A 12,477-nucleotide genomic window follows, 5' to 3' on the forward strand; every position below is an offset into this window, starting at 1 on the left:
CACGAATGCATCATTCTGACATGTGTTAAGAAAATAAATGCATTCTTTATGAAAAAAACTTACTTAATGTCGCGAATGTACGAAATTTTGCAAATAAAAAAAACTTTATTTAATTCTAACCCAGAAGTTTTTTTTTACAAATTAGTGACACCGAACTTAATTAAAGTGTGTTCTGTCTGGCTCCAATTGACGCTTCAATGACGTTTAATGCAAAGCAATTACAATAAAATTATGTTTTCGGTCGCGAACGTACGATTAAAACATAGATAAGAAACAAAGTAACAATTAACCGTTAATCAAACTTTTTTTGTTCTCTTACACTTTTCACTTCTTAATTGATTGTAATAGAGTGATTTTGAAGAAAGAGTGCAAACATAATTGGTCAATTCACAAGGTCTCTTATCAGTCATATTGTCATAATGTTCTAATACATATATCACGACACGGCAGCTCGGCTTAACCGACTCTTAGGCTTTTGGCGCAGGTCTCTGCTGGTTGGTTACGATAACACAATAAACATAGCATACAAAGTAGTATTATTTGAGGACATTTTTAGCTTGAAAAGCAATAAAAACCATTGTGAAATATTAGGACATTATGACAATATGACATGATAAGAGGCCTTGTGAATTCACCTATATATTTTTAACATGTAAAATAATTAAATATGAAAATGTCTTTAGAACTAGCTTAACCTTCGCTTTACCAAAGGTTTTTTTATGTACATGGTTTACCAATACCCACCCGGGTGGTACTGCTACATATATCCGACGAACAAAATTTTAAAAAATCGAAAAAACCTTATAAAATGGTTCAAATGTTTTTATTAAATTATATAGAACTCTAAAATTTGTTCAGTGAGTCTAAATTTTAGTTAAATCGAAACAAAATGAAAAAAATTATTAAACCAATAAAAACCGAGAGGTCACTCGGGTGGGTATTGGTAAAGCGAAGGTTAAAAAGAAAATATAAAATTTTACAGTTTCCAGCCCAAATTTCTCAATTAAAACAGCTGAGATATGCTATGAAACCATTCTATTATAAAAACATAGACTGTTTTTAATAATTATAAAAAATAAAACACGATGATTATCAAGATTTTATTTTTCGATCCTGGTAGACCATTCAGGCGAAATGCCCATATTTGGTTTTGTAGAATCTTTTATATATCTTGATTCTTGACGCTTGATGTATATCCTTTGTTCAAAACTGGAACAAAGGTATTTTGGAGAACAAATTTTTTGAAATCTAAAGAGAAATTTTATAAATTTGATCTTACCTTAGAATGATAAAATTCAGTAATTAAGTTAAAAATAATGTCCTTTATAAATCCTTTTCTTCCTCAATTGTTTCTCTCCTTGTCTTTATATATATTGTTTTAAATTGAATAATTTCTGTACTTTGCTTTCAAATTTTATTTTCAAAATGAAACAAGTAATGCTAGGTATACACGTTACGATAAGTCGTACGATAAATCGTATAAGTATGAAATTAGTAACGTGTATCATGTTGTCGTACTAACGAAGTATGAAAATCAAAAATTTTTGATTTTTGTGATATTTTTATTACTTGTCATTTTTTTCAAAGGAAATAGTACGATTTGTAGTAACGTCTATCACAAAATCGTACTTCAACTCATACTACGATTAGTACGAAAAATAGTATCGTGTATACCCAGCATAAGAGAGCTATATTCGGCTGTGCCGAATCTTATATACCCTTCACCAAATTATACTTCAAAATAAAAATTATAGACCGATACTCACAGAAGTTGGTAGAAAGATTCAGGGTCATATAAAATTGTTTCATCACGATATTAATTATTATAAGACAATTTTATTGAAATTTTAAAAGAATGTTTTGGCTCATTTACTTAGTGTAGGGTATTATCGTTTTATAAATAATGAATATCGTTTTTCTATTCTCGAATGTGAAACAGATGAACCAGTAGAAAGAAAATAATTCAAATTCACTGGTTCAGAGCCTGATCTCATTAAAACGGTTATAGAAAGATTGTAACAGATTTTGAAACTCAAAAGAACAGTTTTACACTTATCAGCTGATAGGAAGCAAGGGTTTACAAGTTGTAATAAAGGGTATTGACTGTAATGTTAAACCACTCGAAATAAAGCAAAGCTTAGAAGATAAAGGTTTTAAGACAAAAAATGTGATAAATATTAGAAATCGCGAAAAAAAAAACCCCAACCATTCTTCCGTGTTGAACTTGAACCCGGTGTCGTAAAACTGGAAAACAATTAAACACATCACATATATGTATAACCTGAAGTATTTATTACATCGCAAAATTACAGTAGAAGAACCACATAAACGATTTGGCCCCGTCCAATGTATGAACTGCCAAGAATATGGACATACCAAGGCACATTGCAAATTGCCACCCGTATGTGTTATTTGAGGGGAGTTGCATAACACATCCAAATGTAACAAATCCAAAGATGATCCTAAAATTAAAAAATGCAGCAATTGCGGAGGTAACCTCACATCAAACTACAGGGGTTGCCCTGTCTACTCAATTGGTAAAAAATCACATAACCAGAAAACTACCCCCTGTAGCAACAGACATATCGAGCCCTTAGCGCCAAAATATCGTAAGCGACAAAACACAAAGGTTTTTTTTGATTATTTTGAAATTTATACATAGAATTAAAAATGTTTTGATGAGATATATAATAATTTCGTTCAAGCTATTTATTGGCAGCAAACAAATTATAGTTTGTTCACATTGTGCATTAATTATGGCGTTTACAATATATTTTTTTATATTAGGCTACTTTTATGGAAAAAACTTGTGGCTTACGATATTTATATTTTTCTTGTTTATTTTGATTTAAAGCGATAATAAGTTTAATTCTATATGTATGTATTTATGTTTTGAATTTATTTATTTAAATTAAATATTAATGAATTCTTACATGTAGTAAGTAGATACTAGGGTATTCAATCGATTAACCGATTAATTTTGGACGGTTAACTGTTCGAATAATTTGAAATTGCCGATTTTCAAATGACAAATAAACCGATTAATTTGTGTCGATTAACCGATTAACCGAAATTCCTTTTTTTCCACTAAAAAATTTGTTTGTATTTATTTTTCCGTTTCAATTCAAATACAAATTTCAAATTAGATATTTTTTGAACATCCAATAAACATGATTATAATCACTTTAGTGAGTATGTATAACAACTGACATATTTAATTTACATGTATTTGATACTTTGTTTGTATTTACATGTATAGACGAAACTCTTTTTTTGAAATAAGTCCTTTATCATAACTAAACGAAACTATTAAATTAATCAAAATCTAAAACAATCCAAAAATTAATATTCTTTATCATGCTTTTGATTTCTCCAACATCAGCGAGAGAGTTTTTTTCCAAGAAAAGTTTTATTAAATCTAAAGAAAAAAATCGCTTAAATTATATTCTTTTCATAAAAGATTATTTCAGAAGATCTCACTAAAACCCTAAAAAACTCACACATCGCTCATTTGCTGCAACAACGTCATAATTTAAAAAAAAAGTCGTTTCGAGAAAAACGTCTTTGAATATTTTATGACATTTTACTTTTTCTTAAATAAATTTTCAACAAATCATGCGATTTCAGAAATATAAATAGTAGATGTTAATATCTTTCTAATCTGTATTTAACTTATTAAATATACGAGAAAACATGAATTTTAATTTTGATGTTTACAACAAAAAAACGCTCTCACACAAAAAATAATTGACTTTTTTGAAAACTGATGAAACTACATATATGAAAGATTATAGAACAGCGCATATTTTGTATTACTCAGTTCATGAAACACGGATTTTGAGTTATGACGTTGTTGCAGCAAATTGGCGATATGTTTACAAAAATTATCTTGAAAACCTTATTTGCTGTTTTTTTATGTTTTTGTACACAAAATTCAATTTAAAATGAAAATAGAAATTATTCGGTTAATCGAATAATTTTAAATTCACCGATTATTAACCGAATAAATCTAAACCTCGATTAATTATTTGCTCGATTAACCGATTAAACCAGAAACCCAATTAATTGAATACCCTAGTAGATACATTAGAAGAGTTAAAATACATTTATCAAATTTTAGTGTCTGTCAGCATCTTCGTGTCCTCAATATTATCATCCCTTTTCATATTAATATGCTCCTGATATCTTTGAGGGATTACTTCTGTTTCACACAAATTCCTTAAGTCTCTAAATTTTTGAATATGAATGAAAATAGCAGTGTAAATTCTCTGCGAGATATTAAGTTTTCCCTAATTAAATTGCCACGTAAAAACATAAGATAGACATGTTATACATATACTATTAGTGGATTTTGGAATTTTTTCTATTTTTCAAAAATGTTTTTAGCTTTTGAAATTGAAAAATGCATGGAATACTTTTTTGAAAAATATGACAAAAAACAACAAAGATACAAAATTTTAAAATTGAAATTAAATTTTTATTTATGAATATTATTTTATGAAATTTTACAGTTATATAGATTTTTGTACTGAAAATGGAAAATTAAAACCAATTTCTAAATTTGTTATCGTGAATCCCGCAATTCCTAAAAAAGTTTTGAAAATCCCAAAAATGAGATTTTTTTAGTTTTTTGTCTATAATTATTTATAAAATAATTAAGAACGATTGGGCCATCTAAAATGGGTTATTATATTTTGATATCGACTATGCGATTTGAGAATTTTTTCCCAAAATTTGAATTTTACATAAAAAATAGGCGTTTTTAGGGTGGACCTGGTACTCTCGGTATCAAACATTTTAAATTTTTTTTCTTTTGAAATATTTGATCAAAAAGTATAAATTCCTTATACATCTTAGAAAATTTTTAAATAATTAAGAAAAAAAATATTTAAAAATTAAATTCAAACTAGGTCAGTATTTTTAAACAATTTTTATACCCTTCACTTTCGTGAGAAGGGTATATATAAGTTTGTCATTCCGTTTGTAATTTCTACATTTTTCATTTCCGACCCTATAAAGTATATATATTCTGGATCCTTATAGATAGCGGAGTCGATTAAGCCATGTCCGTCTGTCTGTCTGTCTGTCTGTCTGTCTGTCCGTCTGTCTGTCTGTCTGTTGAAATCAGTTTTCTGAAGACCCCAGATATCTTCGGGATCCAAATCTTCAATAATTCTGTCAGACATGCTTTCGAGAATTTTGCTATTTAAAATCAGCAAAATCGGTCCACAAATGGCTGAGATATGAGGAAAAAACCAAGACAACCTCGATTTTTTACCTATTTTTTACCTATATCTGGATTACTAAGACATTAATATAGACAATATGGATATCTAATGATAGATATTTCAAAGACATTTGCAACGACGTATATAAGAGTTAGTAAGTTAAACCTACAATGGGTCAAAATCGGGAAAAAAAATTTTAATCCGAATTTTTTTTTTTCAAAAAAAAAAAATTAAAAAAACAAAAAAAAAATTTTTAAAATTTAAAAAAAAAAATTTAAAATTTAAAAAAAAAAAAAATTAAATTTAAAAAAAAAAAATTTTAAATTTAAAAAAAAAAAAATTAAATTAAAAAAAAAAAAAATTTTAAATAACAATCGAAAATTTTTTTTCCAAAAAATGAAAAAAACAACTAAAAAAAAATTAAATTTTGTTTACCTAAAAATATTTAAAATTTTGAAGTATAATTTGGTGAAGGGTATATAAGATTCGGCACAGCCGAATATAGCACTCTTACTTGTTTTTATTTGACACTTACATTTCTTGATATTCCATCAAAATATATGGAAATATTTGGATCCGTTATTATCAAACAACTTTAGTAGAGTGGATCAAAATGTTAAAATTAAATGTTAAAATTAAAATTAAATATTGATTGACGAGGAGATTCTACATGTGTAATTTTTTAGAAATCAGAACACAAACCGCGCCCCTGGTTGGCCCACGTGGCCCTTATTCAAAATTTAAACTTGAATACACTTCCTCTTTGCGCATGTGAAATTTCATTCAAACCGGATTAACCATATATAAGTTACAGATTTATTTCTCACTTTTTTTTATATACCACTGTGTGTCGCTTACGATAAAATCCTACCCCCTATATTTTTGAAGTTATTATCAATTTGGATATTCTGAGAACACTAAAACATCAGTCGGTCCATAAAATTTTAATTTCAGCAATAAAAAAAATATTTAGAAAATGTCGCTTACGATAATTTGGCGCTAAGGGCTCGATATATTTGTGAAACAAATTACAGATACCGAGGGAAAAAGTCGCCTGACTTCGTTCTACCTAAAATTTGTTGGTGGAGTAAAAACTTATTTATAGACCAAGAAGAAATAAATTAATATGATAATGGAGCTAATGGAACTAATGGAACTGGATTTCCTTGCCGTTGAAATTTCTTTGACGATTGATTCCAAATATAATATCTTGGAATTTCGGAGTATATCAGAGTTCTGCAAATCTGGTCAATGTTGTAGATGGCGGTCGATCAACTCGTTGTAATACAATTTCCTTATTAAAGTACACTCTTTGACCATTTTGCAGATGTACGGCTAATTGAACAATGTTGGATGTCTTTCATGAAAGGCAAATGAAAAAATGCGCCAAATTGCTTCGTTACTGCTAACATAGCGAACCATTATAAATTGAGTGACAGCTTTTGGTTACATATTTGCAGATATATTGCAGATATAAGTGCGCGTGGAAAATTTTTCATTCTGTAAAAAACTTTTGTGGACTATTGCGAACATTTAAAAAAAAATACTGAAATCGGTGCCACCGTTGTTGATTTTAGATACGTCGAAAAAAGTGGTCGTGGTAAATTTTTCTTTCAGTAAAAACTTAAATGCGTCCATTTTTAAATAAATCAAAAAAAGTGTGCGTGGTCAATTTTTCTTTCCATAAAAACCTAACGAATATTTAAAAAAAATTGCCCAAATCGGTCCAGCTGTTCTCAACTGATACAATTACCAACGAACAACATTTGATTTATATTTATATAGATTTTATCTAAATAAATGTTTACGTATACAATTTTAGTTGTATGTATTTTAGTCTTTAATATTGTAAACAAACACAGCTACTGTTTTCATTTAAAAGAAGCCGTTAACATATTTTATTTATTATCGTCTTTTAATAAATAACCTAAATGTACTAATCGATAAATATTTGTTGATGAGGCAACACTGTCGATAACTTCCCAATCGAGCTGGTAAACAATCCGGTAACACTTCCAATAACGACAAGAAATTACCCAAACTAGAGGTGTGATTCAATGTACAAATTTCCATGTTCTTCAGTACATTTTCCCCAATGAAACGTAAAAAGTGTGAATATTTATCTAGTGTTTTTCTTGCATTTATTATTAGGTGAAAATGTATATATAGTCAGATTTGCCGCAAAGCAAACTAAAAGCACCCAACGTGCCCAAAAGTTTTTAAAAATTTTACGAAAATGTTTATCAAATTAACGTAAGTAATTTAACGAAATGAAAAAAAAAAAAATATTTTGCAACCATTTTTTTTGGTTATAAACAAATTCACCAAAGGTGGTTTTGGCACGATAAAAAAAACTGATTTTGCCATATTGTTAAATGTGTGTGCGAGTGTGTGTACTTGTGGTTTTGTGTGAGAAAAAAAGTTTAAGGGGAATAGAGAAGAAAAGGGGTAAAATTCTGGTGAAATTCATTTGCATTCCCTATGAGTGTTGTGTTATTTTTGTTGTGAAGGGGTAGATGCCATGCAACTTATTGGAAAAAAATGTTTTATAAACAAACGATATAAACGTGGCTGACGCAATAAAAACAACTTTGCCCCCAAAATTTTTCAAATTGAGTAGATCAAAACAGGTCGTTTAGCTCCGTTTCTTTTGTATACGATTTCTCTGTTGTCTGTGTTTCTTTTGAAGACTTGGTGACAAGTTGTTTTGCCATTTGTTTTTATTTTTTCTGTTTATTTTGTTTTCTTTTACTGTTTTGGTTTATTGTAGCTGTTTACTTTTGTTACTATTATTATTATTGCCAACAAAACACATTTTTTTTCATAGTCTTTACACAAAAGTGCCAAATCACTAACATTAATTGATGGACAAGTTGTGTAAATTTTACGTGCAGTTGAAAGACGCACACACTCTCATGATTACAAATGCTAAGTTTGCCATTTTTGTTGTTATAAATATAAAAGGCAAGGGAGTTGCCAGGTGGAGACAACGATGATATAATGTGTAACATTTAATGTTTTTATTAAAAACTTTTACAGATTTTTTCTTTTTTAAAAAGGCTAAAAATCTGTTTATTTTTAAAAAATATTTATTTGCTGTATGTATTTGCAAAAATTTTACAAACACAGTACCTATTCAAGTTCAATAGTAAGGGCCTTTGTTTCTTATCTCTAGTCAATATCAGTCCGCCAGCCAGTCTTTGTTATCAACAATTTTAGAAATTATTATTATTCTGTTTAACTTTTTATTTATTTTTCTACTTACACCCATACCTCCTTCAGCACGTTCCATTACTATGCTGGAATTGTTTAAAATGCTTTAAATACTTCTGTTAGCAGTAAGAAATTGTAGTGTAGTAAGTAGTCCATGCAATAATATGAACAACTTGAATGAAATTTGTAAAGAATTAAAACAAATGTCGTTCGTTTTTGCATGCTTTCTTATCATTTAACATTTTCGAATATTTACGACCATGCTGTGGGAGGGCTAGGTGATTTTGTTAATTTGTTTTGTAATGTTTTCGTCTGGAATTTCAGGCGGCTCATTAAAAAAATATTTTTATTTTTTTTGTCGACCCAGACAATAACAGCGTATTATCAAAAATATTCCATTCAAAGTTCAGGGCATATTTAACACAAGTTTACTCAACTTTTTGAACAGTGGACTTTATATGAAATTATCTATTGTCCTTATTTAAGTCTTTTAATTAGTACTGATAATTTCTAAACACAATAGGTAAAATTAATTAGCAGTTTTTAGCTTTCTATTAAACGAAATGAGCTATTGATTAATATAATAATATAACAATAATAATATGTACATAATAAAACAATTTCCCGCCCAAAATTTTTATAATTTTTAAGCTAATGTCTTAAAATTTTAATTTTTTGTAACTAAGTAGGTCTAATATCTTTATGCAGGATTGGGATAAAAAACAATCTGATAAATATTTAATTAATAAATCAACAGAAATTATAAAAAAATCTAAGGCAGTTACTTTAAAAATTCAACACTAGGGAGGAAGACATCGTAAAACTACTCTAAAAAAGTAAGAGAGCTATATTCGGCTGTGCCGAAACTTACACATCTGCTCAAAATAATAGATACACCAAAATTTATTTTTTAAAAATGAAAAAAAAATAATGCCTATATTGTAAAATTATAAAAAAAATTCAGTCGATTTTTATTTATAGTTAAAAGGAGAGTAAAAAACAAAAACAAAATATTTCATAATTAATAATAAATATTATAAAGTAAATTAAATTTCTTAAATTTCGAAAAATTTGGTGCTCATAATAATAGATACATTTTTAAAAATTCTTATTAAACAAAAGCTAATAAATTTTATCTTAAAAAAATTAGTTTATTATTAAAGTAAAGCTAGTATCCAGTATATCCACCTTTGTTTTGTAAAACTTTCTCCACTCTTCTGGGCATACTGGATATCAAGTTCTGACACTTCTCCAATGGAATCTCGTACCATATTTTTTGCGTTTTCTCCCATAAATCGTCTTTATTTTTGAAAACTTCCTTCGAAAGCCTTATCTTTAATTCACTCCACAAGTTTTCTATTGGGTTTAAATCAGGGGATTGGCTGGGCCAGCTTAAAACAGGTACGTTATTCTCCAAGAACCAGTTTTTAACTAATCTTGAACTATGTTTTGGGTCGTTGTCCTGCTGGAATGTCCATATTAATGGCATATTTTCCGATGCATATGGAAGCATTACGTTTTCCAATATGTCTCTATACCCACAGCATTCATGGTATCTTCTATTCGGAATATCGGACCAACACCATTCCATGAAAAGCAACCCCAAACCATTATGTTTCCCCCGCCATGTTTTACCGTCTTTTTTGTAAATTTAACGTGGAATTCTTTTCCTTTTGGTCGGCGTACATTTCTTTGGCAGTCGTTTCCAAACAAATTTATTTTTGTTTCGTCGCTCCATAAAATATTTCTCCATTTTTTTTTCGCCTTCACACCCGGACCATTGTAAGTGCTCTTTAGCAAATTCTAATCTTGTCTTGATATTTTTTTGGCGCATTAGTGGCACTTTTCTGGCAATTCTTCCCCGCAATTTAGCTTGTAAAAGACGACGACGAACTGTTTGTGGACTGATTTCGTTACATAGCTCCGCAGAAATAGCTTTCGATGATATGAAAGGGTCTTTTTTAACCATAAGGACGATCCGCCTATCTGTTTCTGGACTGGTTTTCTTTGGTCTACCGCGAGTTTCTCTTTTTTGTTTTTTAGATAAAGCATTTTGGACAAAATGTAAAGATCTTCCTATGCTCTTTGCTATTTCCCGTAATGATTTTCCTTGATTTCTCATCGTTTGAACAATTTTTTTCTCATCTTCGGTACAATGATGATTTCGTCCCATTTTCTTCAAAAGAGTCCTATTTTTTATAAAATTGTTGCTAAAATTTAAACTATACTTACTGTTTCACGTAAATAGGAACAAAAAATTGCACAAAAAAAAATTTTATATAAACAAATTACAAATTACTGATGTGTATCTATTTTTATGAGCAAATAATTTTTTGTAATTCAAATAAATTCGTTTTTAAAAATCAACATGAAAGCAAATAGTTGCCAGATTTTTGACTGACATGACATTGCCAGATAGAAATTTTAATAATATGATGTATTCTTAACGCTTGCGAGGAAATTTTCAATGTTACCGCCATTTAAATTTTTTCCAATTAGGTGTATCTATTATTTTGAGCAGATGTGTATATACCCTTCACCAAATTATACTTCAAAATACAAATTTTAAATATTTTTAGGTAAACAAAATTTATTATTTTTTCCAATAGTTGTTTTTTTTTTAATTTTTTCGAATTTTTTTTTTTTTTTAATTTCTTATTTTTTGGGTTAAAATAAATTTTCCGGTTTTGACCCCTTGTAGGCCCAACATACTATGGTCTTATATACGTCGTTGGAAAGGTCTTTGAAATATCTATCATTAGATATCCATATTGTCTATATTAATGACTTAGTAATCCAGATATAGGTCAAAAATCGAAGTTGTCCTGCTTTTTATACCCTTCAGCTTCGTGAGAAGGGTATATATAAGTTTGTCATTCCGTTTGTAATTTCTACATTTTTCATTTCCGACCCTATAAAGTATATATATTCTGGATCCTTATAGATAGCGGAGTCGATTAAGCCATGTCCGTCTGTCTGTCTGTCTGTCTGTCTGTCTGTCTGTCTGTCCGTCTGTCTGTCTGTTGAAATCAATTTTCTGAAGGCCCCAGATATCTCCGGGATCCAAATCTTCAACAATTCTGTCAGACATACTTTCGAGAATTTTGCTATTTAAAATCAGCAAAATCCGTCCATAAATAACGGAGATATGAGCAAAAATCCGAGACAACCTCTGAAAATTTCATCAAAAAACACAATGTATTGCATGCTTTGACAAAAAAACAACAAAACGTATGTTTGGATGTGCAAGTTTTGTGTATTTTGTTTTTTTTTTTGTGTTTTGCTTCTTTTGGCGTTGTTGTTGTTTTTTATACAACTAAACGTTGGTTTGGTTGTGTGTTGGTTTTTTTTACAAAAAAGCAACAAATCGTATGTTTGGATGTGCATGCGATGCGTATTTTGTTTTTCTTTTGTGTTTTGTTTCTTTTGGCGTTGTTGTTTTTTATACAATTAAACGTATGTTTGGATGTGTGTTGGTTTCATTGGCTTGTGTATTTTGTTTTTTCTTTTGGTGTTTTGTTTCGTTTGGCGTTGTTGTTGTTTTTTGTGTTCTTGATAAATTTAGGATGCTGTACGCTGAAAGTGGGCAATGTACATACATATACTAATTATAAAAAATAATAATGCATCCACAACAAAGGTGAAGGGTATATAAGATTCGGCATAGCCGAATATAGCACTTTTACTTGTTCGTACTATCTCAGCCATTTGTGGACCGATTTTGCTGATTTTAAATAGGAAAGCATGTTTTGCAGAATTATTGAAGATTTGGATCCCGAAGATATCTGGGGTCTTCAGAAAATTGATTTCAACAGACAGACGGACATGTCTTAATCGACTCCGCTATATATAACGATCCATAATAGGGTCGGAAAATTATATTGTGGAAATTACAAAGGGAATGACAAACTTATACAGTGGTGGCCACCAATTTAAGACAAATACTTGAATTTTTTCATCAACTGAATTTTAAGTGCGATAGAGCCAACATAAAAGGACCTCTAAGGTTATGAAATTTATTATTAATGTTTCTAGT

The 12,477-nt window shown here is 29.2% G+C and overlaps 1 protein-coding gene across 1 annotated transcript in view; it reads left to right on the top strand.

Moving 5' to 3' along the window:
- Window positions 1-7,304: 7,304 nt before the first annotated feature.
- Window positions 7,305-12,477, top strand: part of crc (bZIP transcription factor crc) — a 42,414-nt gene continuing 37,241 nt past the window's right edge. The window contains exon 1 of the mRNA XM_065501715.1: window positions 7,305-7,481. The gene's annotated coding sequence lies outside the window, so the exon portion shown is untranslated. The remainder of the gene's footprint in view (window positions 7,482-12,477) is intronic.

This window comes from Calliphora vicina, chromosome 2 (assembly GCF_958450345.1).
Source record: "Calliphora vicina chromosome 2, idCalVici1.1, whole genome shotgun sequence".
Taxonomy (NCBI): domain Eukaryota; kingdom Metazoa; phylum Arthropoda; class Insecta; order Diptera; family Calliphoridae; genus Calliphora; species Calliphora vicina.